This window comes from Psammomys obesus, unplaced genomic scaffold (genome assembly GCF_907164565.1).
Source record: "Psammomys obesus unplaced genomic scaffold, mPsaObe1.curated_primary_1811, whole genome shotgun sequence".
NCBI lineage: Eukaryota > Metazoa > Chordata > Mammalia > Rodentia > Muridae > Psammomys > Psammomys obesus.
This window is the reverse complement of record NW_026591872.1, coordinates 6370895-6390914: the sequence shown is the minus strand read 5'-3', so window position 1 is coordinate 6390914 and position 20020 is coordinate 6370895. Positions and strand designations below refer to the sequence as shown.

General features: G+C 37.3%; 1 protein-coding gene and 1 pseudogene across 1 annotated transcript in view; both read left to right on the top strand.

The window, feature by feature from the left end:
* Positions 1-2584: 2584 nt before the first annotated feature.
* Tenm1 (teneurin transmembrane protein 1) overlaps positions 2585-20020 on the top strand; it is a 1167432-nt gene continuing 1149996 nt past the window's right edge. Inside the window, exon 1 of the mRNA XM_055612144.1 lies at positions 2585-2685. The gene's annotated coding sequence lies outside the window, so the exon portion shown is untranslated. The remainder of the gene's footprint in view (positions 2686-20020) is intronic.
* Positions 14028-15380, top strand: LOC129680517 (nucleolin-like; annotated as a pseudogene).

The window sequence follows — 20020 nt, the reverse complement described above, 5'->3', positions numbered from 1 at the left end:
CTATGCTATCTCTTTTATGGAAACTAAAAGCTGTCCCTTTGCTTGGGAGTGCAAGCATCATTCAGCCTGGAAGCTGTCTGCTGGCAGCTGTTGCCACCCTGGGAGGAGAACAGCTGGAAGCTTTGATGAGCTGCAACATCAACTCTTCCGGTTAATTAGCGCCAGCCACAGCTCCAAGCATGCCTTACTGCAACCCCTAGTGGGCTTCCAAGGCAGCAATAGCTGGTCTTTCTGCCCAGTGTATTCTTGCAGTGGAAAATTAAAAAGTATGCTTGCACACATGCATATTTACACACAACCTTCTTTCTCCACCCTCATTATCACCTTTGGGTCAAAGACAGCTCAAATCCTCGCGATTATCATTTCTTTAGCTAAAGGCCCGGAGTCCCTGGGAACAAACAAACCTGGCTCACTAGCCCTGGTGTGCAATGCACTCAGTACCTCTATATTACTGGTGTGGATCTGGAGTGGTAGGGGCTTGGGAGTCTGCAAAGACGTCTGTTCTTTTTCCAGTTGATGCTGCTCCCCTGGCTAAGCATTTGGTATCTCCCACGGTCTTGCTTTCGCTTGGAAGCCTGGAAGAAGGCAGCTATGGGTGTCGTCAGCGCCCTTCCCGGAACAGTAAAAGGCTTCTTGGAGTCGGCGCCAAAGCCTCTCCACTTCAGCCACATCTGGTCCAGCAAAGCAGATGTTAGCATTTGGAGACTGCTTCCACTTAAGGCGCCCCAAAGTCTCCAGCATGCCCAGTCAGACTCTTAAGCCTCCCCAAGAGAGTTTCTGGGCGTGCAGATTCCACTTCTCCGCTTTTTCGAGGAAGCTGAGATGGGTGGGAAGGGAGGGGGGAATCCTAGGTTTGGGGCAGTGAACTGGGTTCGCTTGGGTTGGTGTCCTCCTGCCCATTTGGGTGAGAGACAGATCTGTTTGGGGAACCCTGAGGCCAGAGTGGCCAAACACAGTAGGATTAAGAGTGCTTTACACACACACACACACACACACAGAGAGAGAGAGAGAGAGAGAGAGAGAGAGAGAGAGAGAGAGAGGGGGGGGGAGGGAGAGGGAGGGAGGGAAAGAGGAAGGGAGGGAGGAAGGGAGACCTCTTCTATGAGGACTTTTGTCAGTGCTGACCTGTCCTGCTGGCTTTTGATGCTCTGGGATTATACTGTCAATGGAAGGCAGTTTGGAGTTGTTCTTTAACACACACACCCCCCACCCACACGCACATGAAAGCTTGTGCATATTCTAGTACCATAGTCACCTGCATGGCTTTTCTGGAAGGCAGGAAAAATAGGAAAAAACAACAACAACAAAAACAAACAAACAAACAAACAAACAAAAACAGAAAACACCCTTGAGTTTATTTGTCTCTCACTAAAGTTACACTGGAAAGAGACTTCCCATTCTTTCTAAGTTGGTCCTAAAGCTTTACACATTGAAGGAGTGATGGAGAGTTTTAGGGCGTGTGTTCATGCTTTCTAGTCTCTCTCTCTCTCTCTCTCTCTCTCTGTGTGTGTGTGTGTGTGTGTGTGTGTGTGTGTGTGTGTGTGTGTGTATTCTCGCGAAAGAGCGCATGCTTTCTTGGGCATATAATGAATGGGAAACACTGTCCTGGGTTGATTCTAAGATTAACAAATACTCCTTCGAGGTCTCCATTCCATCTCCGGAGAAAATAATGATAAATGCTGGTCATGTGAGATCAGAAACTGTCCTAGTGTGGTATGAAATCTAAATTTTGTTTGCCCTTATAGCCTCTTGCTCCGGTACCCAGCTTTCTCCTGCTTTCTTTTCACCCTCAAACACTCCTGATCCTTTTCAGTTCTACTTCCCTTCCTCTGCCTGTTACCTGCTCTTTTAGCCCTCCTCCTCCTCCTCCAGCTCCTCCCAGCACAACCCCCACCTCCCGGGGCTCAGCTGCGGCTAAAACCTGGATTCTTGGGGAAAAGAAAAAAAAGGCGGGGGGGGGGGGAGTCTAGGCTGTGAAGCTGTCAAACCGGGCATGCTCAGTAGACAGGGCAGGTTTTTTGGTCTCGAGTAGCGGAGAAACATTTTTTGCACAACCACGACTAGCCTTAGAGCGCGGCGGCGGCGGCCACAGCAACATCAGCCCCGCCATCAGCGGTGCAGACACCCGGCACCCTGGAGCGCAGCGAGCTCTGCCTCAGCCAGAGTTTACCTCCCAGTACCTGGGAGGCTTAGCTTACCCCTTCTGATCTCGATTTCCCTCCGTGTCTCTCTCTTTCTGTCTCTGTCTCTCTCTTCCTCCCTCTGTCCTTCTCTCTCTCTCTCTTTCTCTCTCTCTCTCTCTCTCTCTCTCTCTCTCTCTCTCTCTCACACACACACACACACACACACACATTCATCACACGTATACACATTAGCTTGAAGGAAAAAAAATTAAAAAGACCCTGGAGCAAATACCCTCTTGGCAGCAGCGATCCTACTATACTAACCAGGTTCGGTTCCTGCCCCCAAGCGACCGCGGGCTCAGAGTGCTGCGGCCAGCTGGAGGAGAGAGATGCCGGTGCCAGAGCAGCAGCTCAAACAGTAATGTGGATTTACAGTCATTTTCCGCAGGAACCAGCAAAGACGCCCGAAGTCCAGTGCACTTGCAGCACCGGGCGGAGCTGAGCACCTGACAAGGAGGTGGAACGCACCTGAGGACACCACTTAAACTTGCGCCTGGACCAGGTAGGTCCTTTTCTTTTGGCTCTTACTTCCTTCCCGCTTGATCCTGCCTGCCTTATGCCCCAAGGACTCTGGGGGAACTTCTCCCCTAGGATGCAATAGGATGCGGTTGCTGATGGTGACTCCTGATCTTGATATGCTGGTTGCTCCCGCTCTGGGACTCCTGAAGAAGGAAATAGAGCCTCTGCAACCTTTTCTCTTGGACTCCCTCTGCCCCAGGGATCTGGACCACTAAAGAGAGATGGGAGATTGGCCTTGTTATCAGTTCAGGCTTCTAGCAGGCCCTAGGGACACTGTCCTTCGAAGGTTTGGTGGGTTTCCCAGGTGACACTTTTGCCAACCAACTCCTTCAGTACTGTAAAGAGGGCGGGCGGCTCACCTCTGCTTTTGTGTAGACCAAGGCACTCTAACAAGTGGACCAAGATGTTTGGAGTGGCAAGTGGGGAGTGTCCAAAAAGAAAGGAGACAATTACCTCCTTCATTCCTTTCACCCGGAGTGTCCACCAGGGTTCTGCCACTCAGGGTCACCTCCTACCATCTCTCTAAAAAAAGATACCCAGGGGCCATAGAACCTGTTTGCTTCTGGATTGCTATTTCAACCTCACTCAGGGAGTTCGAGTTTTAGGGGAACACCAGGACTCTTATTGGGACCCCACCCAAATGTGTCCTCCTATATCCCAATCTGTTTCAAAGGAAATAATCATTACTGGGTACCCAATGCTTCAGTAGCCATCGGTGTTGGTTTTAACCATGCGCTCATTTGTGTGGGATTGTGTGTTTTTGCGTTTCATCCTGAAAACGTGGTGTCTGGAATCCAGAAATGGCCAGTACATCTGTTAAAAGCCAAGCACTGACAGGCATGCCTGGGGAAATATAACCTCAGCTTCTCCCATTCCGGGAATAGGCGGATTGCCAATTCAATTTTAAGATGCTTTGCCTAGAGGTGTGGAAAGAGCCTTAGTGCTACTTGGTGAGTGGATGTGCTAGCAGTCAGTAGCCTATTTAAACATTTCAGCAAATAGGGTGCAGCTGATTGTTTACAATTGCAGAGACAGCCGATCTCACTCCACTAGTGGATGTCCTCTCCACTTCAGTTTCACCACTGGGAGAGTAGGGGCGGGGGCCAGAGTTGGTTTGCAGCTAGTACTTGCCTTAGGCAGCTTTGGGTTTATCAGATATGCATCACTGCCACTAGAGATACCCTAATATTTTTTTAAAAAAAAGAAAAGAAAAAGAAAACTCTAGCCCTTGAGTACAAAGCAATTGGTCAGAATATGTCTCAAACTTCACAAGGTTTTCTCAGCATACTAAACTAGACGTGTGTTTATAGTGGTCCAAGGAAACACAAACAAAAAGTTCCCAGTGTTCAGAAAAGAAATTAGATGTCATTTGAATGTAAAATCCAAAAGAAAAAGATTTACCCCAGTGAACTTTGATAGGTACCCTTAGATAAGCATTTAATTGATTGTATTTTCTCTAAGGATTACAGGCAGCTTCCCTGCATTTGAGATTGTTGTTCTATGATTATAATTAGCGAGCCAGGTACACTGCACTGTAAGCATCAATTGCTACTTTAGTCTGTTCCATAAAGACATTGCAAATGTCTGCTCTATTGTACATTTGGCTGAGGAAAAAAAATAAACCCTTTTTACCTTCCTTCTCTGAAATCTTCTGACCTGTAGCAGAGGGTTCTGGAACAGTGTCAAGCAACAGCACAACCTAAAGAGAAAAGCTTCATTTTTAATGAAAAGACTATCCACAGCTTTAACTTCTGCTCAGTAATTATCCTGCACTTGTTTACTTGCTTACCCCGTCCCCTGTATTCTATATACCTCCAAATGTGTGTGTGTGGGGGGGGGGTGCTTTTGCATAAGGCTTCATATGACTCCTGAAGTAGGTACTGGAATAGCAAAATCCCCCCAAAATTAACATTTTGTCCAAATTTGTAAGACTTTCTAAATGATATGATGAATAATTTACTATTGCAAAGTACTTAAATGGTAGTTAATGGTTTTCAAGCATGCCAAGATAAGGTTTCAAACTTTTGATGCTAATAAAATAAACTCATAATATGCATTTACAAAAGGGTTCCAGTCATTTCTAAAATGAACTTATGCTTTAGTTGCTAATTAAAATTTTTACAGGTTGTTCATCATAATTTAAAAAAACAGGTGTTTCTGTAAAACAACTATATAAAGGAATACTAGCAGCTTCATAATGACAATAACATAATTCACTTTCTAGAACAATGACAGAAATATAGGCAAAGTACTTGGGATCTGATGATATGGTGTTTGCTATTAAATCTAGGCCTCAGTTATGGATAAAGAATAGATAGGCATATCATTTGATAAATTATGGAGAGAGGCTTAAAGGAAAACATTGTTCTGTAGAATCATAGTGCTGTAATGATGGCTAAACTGAACACCCAAATATTCAAACATATTGGTATACTAAAAAGAAAATAATAGTGCATGGAATTATCAACTCACTCAAGGACCTAATTCAAAGTTTGGATGTCCTGGTCTCAGGGTTTGAGTTCAAGTATCCATTGTGTAGGTAGCATCGACATGAACACAGCTTCCCTTATGATTACAATCATTGTATCTTTAGACAGCTTCTTACTGAAACAGAACAATATACCAGTCAGAATGATTTTGTGTGATACTGTTTTAAGTGATCTAACTATAAATTCTTATTTGATAACACTTTTAAAAACAAAAGCAATTGGAAGTTTATTTTCTGTGACAATCTTAAAACCTTGGAAGTGTTGAAAAATTTTAGTGACAACATAGCATTTTTTTTCTTTTACATTCTACCTTGGAGATAGGCTTTCAGAATTTATATAATATTTGCCTGAAGCTGGCTTTTCTTGTAAGTCTGTCAGTTTCCAATTTGAGTAAAGCTATTAATTCTTCAGTATACATTATGATTGATCATTTCCCTAAGATTTCCATAAATATGTTAATCTATTAGTTATGAATATATTTGTTTATGAATGACTTGAGATCAAGATAAGAATGGTATTTGATTAAAATGCAGTTCTTTTTAATTAAAATATTTCATCATATTGCTCATACTTGTTCCCCTCCACACACACACAACAGTAAATGTACACTACAAAAGATTTATGCAGGCACACACATGCACACACACATACTTCTTTGGAAGGAATCTCGTGTGAACATCATTCATTGGCTAATTTTTTAAACTATATATTGTATATCTTAGATTTCTGTGAATACTTTTCAAAGCTTTCAGTCATTGACCATTTGAAAAAAAATTCTGAATCAGGTTACTAGTGCAACTACAACAGATGAAATGATAAAAGATATTTCATTATGGAGACTTTTACAATTCTGACAACCAGCATATATCCGTAACTTCAAACGTGAATGTTATCATGAAAATGAAAAGAACATAAATTTCAAAAATATTCACATAAGCAATAACTGATTTTATTCACCTGCAGATTCTGACTACTCGGTTAGATCACCCTTTTTATTGGAGATTGAGCTTATTTTTCCTTCTTTTAAGAAGTAAAACATCCTTCTTACTGAATATAATATTTAGCCACTGTTTAGGAAAATCACATTAATGCATGAATCACCTGGTGCAATATATTATTTATATTTTTTGTCTCTTTCTTTCTCTTGAATCCTGTTAAAGCAAAGGAAAGTGAATACCAAACAGCACCATGCACAGTTAGATCAGGTGAATGCTATAAAAGGTTTCACACAGAGTTTGATTATTTGAACCTTAAAGGTTCAAACACAGCTGTCTGTTCAGCATCAGTGTTGTACTATGTAGCTTATATTATATATAGTAATATTGTAGCTTGCTACACTTGATCTGGTATGATTAAGCAGAGCCAAAGATATTGCCTACATTTAAAACTCATGGAAAATTGAACTGAGTATATTGGAATGTGGTAGTAAAAATTTAAAATTCTTGTAAAATATCCATGTTCATTTATCTGCTAGTATTTACATATATAATTTAAGCAAATTAATTTTATTTATTGATATCATGCAAACTTACAGTTAATGAGGATCACTGAGACTTTTAAAATAGCAATATTTATGAAAAATTAAAAATATTAAAACATTATGTTACTTCAGTACTTATTTCTAGACCTGAAAGTATAATGTTGGATGATTTACAACTTTGAAAAATATTCTGAATTTTACTTCATGCATTTGGTTTTGTTAAACAATAGCATATGGTAAAATGTGCATACATGCCAAATAACCACTACCTTTCGGATGATGTCTTTAATGTGATGTAATGATTCTGAAATATTGTTTTTTTTTTCTTTCCTATCCTACTTTAATATAAGAATAAAGTTAATTAGAAATCAGTGTATCCATATGTATTAAGAATATTTTTTTTTCAGATTAGTGGCTCACCATTAGGAAGCTATTTCTCTTGAGCCTTCCTATTTGTATTTCTCACAGGTCAGTAACATGATTAATATCTTTTCTGGGTACTTATGATTCTATTTCAGTCTTTAGGTATGCATGCAATGTCCCAACAGCCAATGGTTTTGGAACAATTCAGACTTAACTTCTAATTGATCTAGGCAATGTTTCACTCAGTGTCTTAGTATTTTCAGGAGTCATTTAGCAAGATGTGAACCATTAATATCAATGCAAGAAAAGAAAACAAGTAAAACTCAAATATATGTGTAAAATATTTTAAGACTTTATAAGAAACACAATAAACCTAGTGTCGTTCTACAGCCTTCTACGAATTATATGAGATACCACTGGCATTCCCCAACTAATACAAAACCAATAATGTGCTAACTGGTCTTTTCAAGAGGCCAGAAAATGGAAAACTTTAACTTTAATCTATATTTCTAAACCACCCCACAGTGATTTATCTGTTGAAAAATTTACTTAACTGGATTGATATGTAAGTTTCTTATGATTTCCTATACATCATTTCCCAAGAATCCTTCTACTGCCATGGAAACTAGATGGGACAGACAGCTGGGAGTCACTCATTCAGGACAGAAACCTCCATTTTAATTTTTGTCAGCCTGTTGATACCTGAAATTAACTGTAAAGGATGGAGAATTGAATTTGTCAGAAATAAATTATTAACTAGAGGAAAACTTCAGCCATTTTTTCTTAAGAATTTACTTGTAAACCAATTCTGTTCTTACTCAAGCAGTTCTCTTAAAATAGTCACAAAATTGAGGTTTGATTTTTACATTCTCCTTGGTATTCATGTACTCTACAAAACATTTTTGTTCTAATACAACATTCATGGCTGTAAAATAGTTTTGTGATAACTACTACTTTGAAAAAATATGTTCTTTCAAATTATGATTCTGTAGACTTTGAAAAACCCTACTTAATGATCACAGTAAAAAAAAAAAAATACAAGTAATGCTTTAATTTTCCAGTAAATGCATTACCCTTATTTCCCTTTTTAAATAGAAAAGGAATTCTGTTAAAATATCCGTACCCCATTTTTTTTATTAGAGAACAAATGTATTCAAATGCATTTATTTGAGATTTGTCAAAGAGTCATTTTACCCATCACTATAATGCATACTGATTGTTTTAAATTTAATCAACCAAGATGTCACTTGATAAGTAGTCAACAATGAGAAAATTGCCTTTTAATGTTTCTCATATTTTGTTGTAAGATTTTTGTGGCTGATTATGACTTATGAAATTGAATTTTAGAGTCACAGTGTCTAATATGAGCTGAACTGAAACTCATGCTATCTTTTGCAATGGCAGCTTTAGGTTCTGAGACTCTAATGGGTTTTATTGTGAATTATGGTTTCAAACATTTTCTTTATATTATGGCTAATATAAAGAAATTTTTCAGAGAATATTTTTATAATAAAAAAGAAATATTTGTTTGAAATAGAAAGGTCAGAAAGACCTTTATGTTTAAAATGAAGATATTTCAACATATAAATTTCCTAGACAAAATTATGAATGGTAGGGCATTTATTTAAAATTTCAGAAAAACAGATATTTACCCTTTTATACTATTAGGGATATTAGTATCTTGTTGCTGAATTTTGAATTGCATACACTTTATTAGTTGTTTTGTTGTGATTTGCTAGTTTAAGCTATAGATTTTACAACAACAAAAATTAGGTCACTCATTACTGTTGAACATGCATTGTTCAGTGAACAATTGAATCTTTTTTATCATGTTGATTTTCTCTAAATTTTATGCAAATAGTTCACATTTAGGAAAATAATGAAATAGTATGTTATCTGTGTGGCTCAAAATACCTGATAAATCACATTTTGTTGTTTAGTCAAATGCTCAGTTTGGAGGAGTTATAGCCTTCATTTCTCTTTTTAAAGTATAATATACTTACTATTCAATTGTTTTCCTATTTAGATGAAATATGTTATAAATATTTAGCATGCTGATCCATATATAGCCACTCTCAGTAGAATTCAACTATGGTATTATTAAAGGAATTCCTTTTATTTTCTTTTTGGGGAATTAGCTTAGTGTTTTTAGCTGCTTATATGAATGAGGGTTTGTATATTGGCTGAAAGAGAAGTAAATGACTCCCTGTTTGCATACTTTAGGGAAAATCTTATTACTGGCTAAGGTCAAAGAGAAAATTTCCCTGTTGCATGGTTTTCATAATTGGTGGGTTCTAAATGTGTCTATATCTAATGTCTCTATCTGGTTAAGACACTTGTCAAAGAGAAGTTGCCAGATTAGGTGGACAATTGGTTTGTTAGATATCAATCTTCCTCCATCTCAGCTGCAAGCAGACAGTAAAAAAAGTTAAAAAAAATAAAAACCTCTTTCATTGTTCAGCTAAAGTAGAAAAAAAAAAAAACATACTACAGATGACCCATCTCAATTATCCAGATTTTTTTTTTCAGGTACAATGTCCCAAGTGATGATTAATTAAGGAAAGTTATTGATAATGAACTCATCTTATGCTATACATCCTTTGCACCCATGTTGATGCCTTATTAAAGGTGTCTCAATCTTGCTAATTACCACCTATGTTTAAATATAGAGGTGTATAAGTGTACTACAATCACAAAGTGTGTGTGTGTGTGTGTGTGTGTGTGTGTGGTGGGGGCATGTGTGTGTTGATGTGTAAAAATGAGATTGCTTTCTATGGGGAATATTTCTTAAATGTAAATGTTCATTTTCACACTAACTTCACAAGCGTTGTTTACAGAAACATCACTATTCCCTCTGTTTGCTATATATTTGAAAATTATATGCTTCTATGTCTGAGACTCACTACATCTGGAAAGCTTTAAGCAATATAGGGCAACATTGACAGAATTCCTAGGAAAATCAAATAGTTATTTCTGAGAATATAGCCTTAATTTTGCTAATGAGATCTCCAAGAAAGAGGGCTATGAAATTAAGTAGGAACTGTAACGACACACAAATTCTTTGCATTTTTACTAATTTCTTTGTATATTTATGTGTGTGCACATGTAAGCTTACACATATGCCATTTGGGAAGGTAAGAAGACAAAGTGAAATAACCAGATTTCTAGTTGCAACATGTGGATACTGGAAATTGAACTCAGGACATTGAGTATGATGATAAGTGCTTTTACCCATGAGCCATCTTGTCAGTCCTGGAATTGCATTTTTTATAGAAGGTTTGCTTTGAGTATACTTCAATAAAATTGCTAGTTTTGAATCTCTCATGTTTATTATAATAAGATCTCAACACTTGGCTGTGATACCATTTAAATTTGGTTTGGAATCCATGACGCTTTAACACAAGCAGCTACTTTACTTTTATTTACTTATTTTTTTGTCCTTTATTCCCTTTTGAGAGATTGTTTTGACAACTTGTGAAAGCAAAGCAATTTAAATGTAAACATTTAGAATACAGTACAAAGGAAATATTTTAGTTATTAATTTATCACAAGAGGAATTTCCACAATATTTTAAAATATGGAATACAACATACTTAAGAACACGCATAAAATATAATGAGAGATTACTGGTCCCACACAATCAGTAAAAATACTAGGTAGGACTTGTTTGCTGCAGGAGCAGAGCAGTATAATCAATATTTACACAGGATTTAGAAACAGTAGGCTTTATACTTTCATGCATTTCCTCTAAAGAAACTGTATATATATCTGAAAGATGTTCAGCCATACAACAAGGACACTTGCTCAACTATGTTTATAGCAGCTTTATTGATATTAGTCAGAATCTGGAAACAACCTAGATGTCTTTCAACTGAAGAATGGATACAGAAATTGTGGTACAATTTCACAATGGAATACTACTCAGCAATTAAAAACAAGAAAATCATAAAATTTGCAGGCAAGTTGATAGAACTAGAAAAGATCACATTGAGTGAGGCAACCCAGAAGTAGAAAGACAGACACAGTATATACTCACTTATAAGTGGATATTAAACATAGAATATACCATAAACTTACTAAAATCTATAGTCTTAAATAAGCTAAACAAAAAGGACCCTTAGGGAAGAGGCTTAATTCTCATTCAGAAGGGCAAATAGGATAGACATCAGAAGTGGGAGAAGACAACAAACAGGACAGGAACCTTCCACTAGGAGCTTCTGAAAGACTCTACCCATCAGGGTATCGAAGTAGATGATGAGACTCAGCCAAACTATGGACAGAGTGCAGAGAATCTTATGGAAAAGGGTGAGATACAGAGACCTGGAGGGAACAGAAGCTCTAAAAGGTGACCAGAAAATCCAACAAAGCCATGGAGCCCTGCAGAGATTGATGTATTAACCAACTACCATGCATGAAGAGGGACCTAGACCCCCTGCTTGGATGTAACCTATAGGCAGCTCAGTCTTCATGTGGGTACCCTAGTAAGGGGATTGGGGCTGTCTCTGATGTGAACTCTGTTGCCTGCTCTTAGATCACTTTCTCCTAGTGAGGGATCCACTCCCAGTCGAAAGACAAAGAAGATGCAGGCAGTCCTGAGGAGACTTGATAGGCTTGGGTCAGATGGAAGGGGAGGAGGGCTCCCATTTTCTGAGAAATAGGAGAGGGGAATAAGGGGGAAGACAGAAGGAAGGTGGGAAAAGGAAGAGACTAGGGAGAGGCTATATTCAGGATGTAAAGTGAATAAATTACAAAAATAAATTTAAATTTAAAAAGAAAGAAAGAAATGAAATTTAAAAAGAATAAGAGATTCAACTGAAAAGAGAGAAAAAATAAACTGTGTGTATCAGGCAATGATGACTTATTCTACCAAATGCTTCAGTTTTACAGAAATTTTGTCATATACCAAAGAGCACTTACACTTTTCATCTAGTCGTATTTAATGCACTTGATAAACTTATAAATGCCTTTGTTTATCTCACTACACATTCATTCAAAAGACTTATCTATTATGGAAAACAAATATATAAGCATGATATTATCCTGTAGGAAATTCTCCGAGAGTAATAACTAGGATACTTTGGAAGTGCAAAGATAATAAGGCTTTATACAACAGATTACTTAAAGTAACTCTTTCTTACATTTTTAAAATTTATTAATGTATGTCTGTCTGTGAAATATGTGTGCGGGTGCCTATGGATGCCCTGTGTCAGATACCCTGGACTGTGTTACAAGTGTTTGTGAGCTGCCTAATATGGATGCTAAGAACTAAAATTTCATCCTCTAGGTGAGCAATATATGTTCTTAATGGCTAAGCCACCTTTCTTGTATCCTTAAATTAATTTTTAAGGAGTATCCTGATGGCACAACCCTTTAATACAGTTCTTAATGTTACTTGACTATACAGTTATTTCATTGCACTTCACAACTACATTTTTGCTACATTTATGAATTATAAAGTGAATATCTGATATGCAAGATATCTGATAGGTCACTCACAAAGGGGTAGCAACCCCCAGGTTGAGAACCACTAATAGAGAATAGAAGGTGTCACTTCCTACATGCCATATGGATTGTAGAGCAGCGATCAGTCATAATTTCTCATTTTGTATTCATGCATATGCCTGATATACAGACAGTGTTTACTACTTACGCATAAGATAGCTAAATTTTCCTGAACAGAGAGTTATTCTAGAAAAAAACAAGAAAATTTACTATATTTGAACTAGAAATTATCTATATTATATCAGAAATCATTGATCAGTGATAAGTTTTAAGATGAGGCAGATATGATCAATGGTCCTAGTTAACTCTCTTGTTTTTGTGATAAATACACTAATCATTGAGGGAAGCCAGGGAATTAGCTAGAGACAGAAACTTAAGAGACAGGGACAGAATCAAAAGCCATAGGCTTTTCACTGGCTTGGACCCTTGAACATGCTTATATAGCCTTTTTATACAACACAAGCTCAACTTCATAGGAAAGGTGCCACTAATAGTGGGCTGGGTCCCTTTATATCAATTAGAAATCCAGAAAACATCACATAGACAGGGCCACAAGCTAATCTGTTCAAGCATGTTTCCAGTTGGAGTTATCTCTTCCTAGGTGTGATTTTTATAAAAGGGAATTCCAGTATGGAAGATAGGTTAAATTGAATTAAGAGTGAGACAGTGAAGAGACTATACTGAAAGTGTAAAAGATTATTAGGCTGTGGACTAAACAGTGAGAGTGACAACATAAAATCTACTCTAAGACTCATTACACAATAGAAGAATCACAAAAGACAAAAAATTTTTTTTTGAGTAGATGATAAGATCTGACCTGGACTTATTTCACATGCTATAGCACAAAGACATCCAGAGAGAATTGGATTTCAAATTATTCAATTTGCAGAAGTGATTATTTGTTCTGAAGGTAAGTATTTAAAAGCCATAAGTAATTAAACTTACAAAAATAGGTAGTTAGGATCTCCTATACACAATAGAGAAAATAATAAAAGAAGCAACTGTGGTATTTTAGAGAATATTGCACTGAAGTTAGAGATGCAAGAGGAACTATTCCATGGGAAATTATGACATGAGCCAGGAGATAGGAGGAAAAAAATAATGAAATAAAAGCTAAGGACAAAGAATCTTGTACATGCAACTAGAAAAGGGGTATGAAAATATAATCCATGAGAAAACCACAGATACTAATTGGTGTTAAAAAAAAAACACAACTCAAATTTCAGTAATCAGAAGAAATTCTATTAAATGTGTATGAAAAGTGAATAACTTCTGATGATCCCAGTATATCATACCATCAATGTTGTGTATAGACATAAGTGTGTAGTTACAAGTTAGAAACAAAACAGAAAGTATATTATGAGATACGCTAGCTGTAGCTGTATTGTTCCAGTCTTCAGTGCCTGCAGCTTCTGTCTGCTTCACATGGCTTTTCATAGGCTCTTCTGAGCTGCACGCTCTTCACACAGGCTACTGTCATAATCTACCATCATGATGAAGCTCGCAAAATCCAGCAAAACCCATGATGAATCCAAGAAAATGGCTTCTCCTCCAAAGGAGGTGGACGAAGTGAAGATGGAGAAATGTCAGAAGATAAAGAAAATGACAGTAGTGGAGGAGAGGCAAGAAGAAAAGGCAAGAAGACTACCTCAACTCCAGCAAAGAAGGTGGTCGTTTCACAAACAAAAAAGGTTGCAGTTCTCACACCTGTGAGGAATGCAGCTGTTCTTTCAGCCAAAAAGGCTGCAGCCACACCAGCCAAAGTTGTTGCAACACCTGTTAAGAAGGGAGCCACACAAGCAAAATCATTGGTATCAACATCTGGTAAGAAGGGAGCTATCACTCCATTTAAGAGGGCTAAGAATGATTAAGAATGCCAAAAAGGAAAAAGTGACGAGAATGAAGATGATAGTGATGATGATGATAATGAGAAAAAAGATGATGATGGTGAGAAAGAGGATGAATTTGAGTCACCAGTGGTAGTAAAAGAAGCAAAAACAACAAAAGCAGCTGCTCTTCCTGCCTCAGAGAATGAGGACGAGGAAGATGAGGAAGATGATGATGAAGAATAGGACTATGACTCAGAAGAAGTTATGAAGATCACACCAGCCAAAGGAAAGAAATCTCCTGCAAAAATTATTCCCGTGAAAGCCCAAAGTTTGGCTGAGGAGTATGATGAGAATAAAGAGGATGAAGATGAAGAGAATGATGATGAGAAAGAGGGGGAAGAAGAGAAGGAAGAACCTGTAAAAGCAGCATTTGGAAAACAGAAGAACGAAAGAAACCAAACTGAAAGAGTCCCCTGAAGAGCAGAAACAGAAGGTAGAAGGCTCAGAACCAACTGCACCTTTCAATCTATTCATTAATCCAAGCAAGTCTGTTGATGAATTGAAATTTGTCATCATTGAATATTTTGCTAAACATTATCTTGTTGTTGTAGATGTCAGAATTGGTACAAATAGAAAATTTGGCTATGTGAACTTTGAGTGTGCTGAAAACATAGAAAAGACCTTGGAACTCACTGGTTTAAAAGTGTTCAGCAATGAAATTAAACTAGAAAAAAGCAAAAGGAAGAGATAGTAAGAAAGTTGGAGTGGCAAGAACCCTTTTAGCCAAAACCTCTCTTTGGACATTACTGAGGATGAATTAAAATAAGTGTTTGAAGATGCTGTGGAGATCAGATTGGTCAGCCAGGATAATAAGAGTAAAGGGATTTCTTGTATTGATTTTAAGTCTGAAACTGATGAAGAGAAAAACTTTGAAGAAAAGCAGGGGGCAGAAATTGGTGAGCTATTTACCACACTAGAAAGAAAGGACAAAAAATCTAGGCTCAGGGGGTCTTGAAAAGACTGATACTTCTGAGAAATTGTTCTATGGAAATAACATGAAAAGTAAAAGAAAAGTTATGCACCTAGATTTTTCACCAAACCTTTTTTTTTTTTTTGTAAAGGAAGAACACACGTTCAACAAGAGAATTGCTAAATGATTTATGATATATTGAGAGAATGCAACATTTTATGATTACTAAAGATGATGATTGCAAATATTTTATGTGCAAACAAAATATGTATATTATACTGCCAAATAACAAAGTTAGATAGGAACGAAAAGACCTGTGTTTGGAGAAGATATATAGTAGGTAGAATTTTTTTTTCTTTTCTGTGCTTTTAGATGTTCTATAATAGATTATATAACTTTCATTATCAGACTATATGTACAGGAGAAAGTGTAAATACAAAGCACAAAATAATTATTGGTATATTGAAATAAAGTTTAGATTGTAAGTTAGAATGAACCATTCTCATTCTTCCTAATGCTGCGATCTGTAGCTACAGTTACACAGGTGGTGGTGACCCTCAACCATAAAATTATTTTTGTTGTTACTTCATAGCAGTTATTTTGCTACGGTTGTGAATCAAAAGGTAAATATGTTATATGCAGGATATCTGATATGAGACACACCAAAGGGGATTGAGAACTGCTACTAATTCAATTTAGTCTTCATTTACTAGAGAACCAGAGAGGGCTGAGTTTATCCTGTCAGTGTTTGAACAGGATGTTAATGGAAATTAGGCAAGTTAAGGCTTCTTCATATTGCTGTGGAAAGCACTAACAGTTTGCTTAATGTAAAACAGAAGTGATTACTAACTATATTTCTTCATGTCATGTAGTAAAACAATGAAGTGAAGTCAGACTACAGGTTACTTGGTGATTCAGCCACAGTCACCTCTAATGGAGAAGAAGAAAAATGGCATTGGCAACTTTTGGCAGGTCTCATCATTAGAAATGCCCATATTTCCAGAAAAAAAAAAAAAGAAGCTGCATCCAATAAAGTAAATCTAAAAGTTCTTTAAGCCCAGAGGGAAAAAAAGGGACTATATGGAGAGGAACAGCATTAGTTGTTTAAGAATGCTGATAATTTTAATGGGGAAACTATCTCTATTATTAACACAATTATTTTCCACAAGGTTCTTGAGTAAATGTTCCATTAGAAAAAATAACATTTAGCTTTTCAAAGCATAAGAAGAAATGTGGAAATATATAGTCATTAGTAAAATATAGTGAGTTATGTGCTACCTAATGGCCTTGTAAATTGAAACAGTGTTACTATAGCTCTTACAGCTAAAATTATTGACTTAATTGAATAATTATTGAAAACTAAACAAAAATGACCATTTTCTAAAATTAATAGAAATTATACCTTTAAAATCCACTGGAGATAGCAATTTCATATACACAATTATATGTATATATAATTATAAGTAATAATATACATATATGCTAATATTTAAATTAACATTTTAATCAGACTTTTAAAATCTCATCTACTTACCTTCAATTCACTCATTTTCTTTCCAATCATGAATGTAAATTATTTATAGATACTAAGCACTTCCTTTGTGAAGGCAGTAGAAGATATTCTTTTCATAGGTTCAAACAAGAGGTCCTAGCAGTATCTGAAGTCTGGACTAGATGAGATGGTCTCTTAATGACCTATCTAGATTTGTATTTAAGACTCAGCTGTCAAGATGTAGTCAATGTATAAACCACAAGTAAATTCTGTGGGCTGTCTTTACGGCTTCTGTGTTTTGCATGTGGTATACATTATTTGCTTCATTCCAATGACAGTACTCTCAAACATTATACATCCTTTTTATTAAACAGTGGTTAGCATACACGAAATTATTAAACAGTTTCTTTTTAGAAATGAACTCTTGGGTGGGATAGAATGTTGTAAAAGGAAACGGAAGTGTAACACATTGGGAACTGGTAAGCAATGACAAGTAACCTAGGTTATCTGACATAGATAAACCTATACACTGGCATTCTATAATCTTAAATGGGATGATTCACTTCTTTTTACTTTTTTAATTACTTATTACAATTTATTCTATTTGTATCCCATTGTGGCCTACTCCCCCTTTTCCTCATAATCCCACTCTCCCTCTATCTTCTCTCCCTATGCCCCTTCCTTAGTCCACTGATAGAGGTGGACCTCCTCCTGTTCTATCTGACCCTAGACTATCAGAACTTATCAGGACTGGATGCATTGTCTTCCTCTATGGCCTGGAAAGGCTGGGCTCCCCAAAGGGAGTTAATCAGAGACCCTGCCACTGAGTTCATACTAAAAACAGTCCCTTAATTGGGACCCATTTGGAGACTGAATCTATGGGCTACATCTGACCAGGAGTTTTAGATGCTCTCTATGAATTGTCCTTGGTTGGGGTATCAGTCTCTGCAGAGTTCCCAGGGCTCAGGGTTTTTTTTTTTTTGGCTCTGTAGGTCTTCTTATGGAGCCCATGTGCCCTCAAGTTATTTCTTTTTTTTATTGTTTATTTTTATTAGTTACATTTTATTAACTCTGTATCCCAGCTGTTTCCTGCTCCCTTATTCCCTCCCAATCCCACCCTCCCTCCCTCAGCTTCTCCCTGCCCCTTTCCAAGTCTACGGATTGGGGAGGACCTCCTCCCCTTTCGTCTGGCCCTGTTTTATCAGGTATCTTCAGGACTGGCTGCAAAGTTCTCCTCTGTAGACTAGCAGGACTGCAACCACTTTGGAAATCAATCTGGCTCTTTCTCAGACAACTAGAAATAGTGCTTCCTCAAGATCCAGCTATACCACTCCTAGACATATATATGAAATATGCTCAAATATACAACAGGGACGATTCACTTGGAAACACTGAAGCAGGAAAGCAATTTAGAAGCAAGCAAAAAATAAAAACAGCCCCTGCTCCCTTTAATTGGGACCCACTTGGAGACTGAATCTATGGGCTACATCTGACCAGGGGTTTTAGGTGCTCTCTATGAATTGTCCTTGTTTTATTATTATCATTTATTACAATTTATTCAATTTGTATACCAGCTGTGACCCCCTCCCTCATCTCCTCCCAATCCCACCCTCTCTCCCTCTTCTCCCCCTATTACCCTCCTCTAGTCCACTGATAGCAGAGGTCTTCCTTTAAAGCCAGTTTGCTTCACATTTCTTTGTGTACAGGAGAGTTTATTTTTTTAAGTACATATTTTAAAACTAGCTTCATTGCAGAACAAGCCTCTGGATATGAAGACAATTTCTACAGACTTGTTCTGGTGTATGCAGCAGAAGCTAAAGGAATATTTTATTTTTTTAGTCTATATGTCAGTACTTTCTGAAGTGTCTTCCCTTGAAAGATTCTAACTTACACTATTAATGGAACCACATCAACACTTGAGTAGAACTATGTCTTTTTTGAGCAGAATTAACAGTGATGAAAAATGCACTTTGAGCAATTAGATTGCAATTAATCAAGAGCACTACTTCATTGTGCTATGAATTTATATATAGTACATTGGGCAAGGAAATCATTAGTAATAATATCATACTCTATTGTAATTAAAAGGTCATATTAGATAATTTTTTTCAAAGGTGACAATGATGTTATTGACCTACATCCTACATTTTTTTTTTTTTTTTGCTTGGCATGGTTTCTGGACTGCTTTATTTTTTGTTGTTGATGGTGGTGGTGTGCTTGTATGTGTTTAATGATTACATTTCTAATAAACTACTTAACAGGCATATTTACATCAGAACACAAAATCTACAAAAAAAAAAAAAAGAAAAGAAAAAAAAAAGAAAGAAAGAAAGAAACCAGGACTTCCAGATTTTATCTTAGACAAAAATTAACTTCTGGACTTCAGAGAGTGTGAGAACTTTGCCTAAGGATTTTTTCATGTTTTAATAATTTAAAAAATAATATTCATTGCAACTTATTAACTTTGTATTCCATCTGTGGCCTCTTCCCTCTTCCCTTAACAAACCCACCCATGCTCTGTTTTCTTGCACTATGCCCCTCCATAGTCCTAGCTTATCAGGTCTGAACAGGACTGGCTGAACTGTCTTCCTCTGTGGCCTGGCATGGCTGCACCCTCAAGTGGGAGGTGATCAGGGAGCCATGCCAGAGGCAGCCCCTGTTCCCCTTACTAGGGAGCCCACTTGGACACTGAGCTGCCATGGGCTACATGTGTGCAGGAGTTATAGGTTATCTCAATGAATGGCCTTGGTTGGAGTATCAGCCTCAGAAAAGAACTCAGGACCCTGAATTTTTCGTTCTGTTGCTCTCCTAGTGGAGCTGCTGTCCACTCCAGGTCTTTCTATCTCTCCCTTCTTTCATAAGATACCCTACACTCCTCCCAAAGTTTGCTATGAGTCTCAGTATTGTCTTTTATACCTTGTTGGGTAGACTCTTTCAGAGGCCCTCTGTGGTAGGCTCATATATTGTTACTTATTTTTTCCTGCTTAAGATTTCTATCCCACTTTTAAGTGAGTATATACCATGTGTGTCTTTTTGCTCCTGGGATACCTCACTCAGGATGATCTTTCCTAGATCCCACCATTTGCCTGCAAATTTCATGATTTCCTCATTTTTGATTGCTGAGTAGTATTCCATTGTGTAAAAGTACCACAATTTCTGTATCCATTCCTCCGTTGATGGACATCTGGGTTGT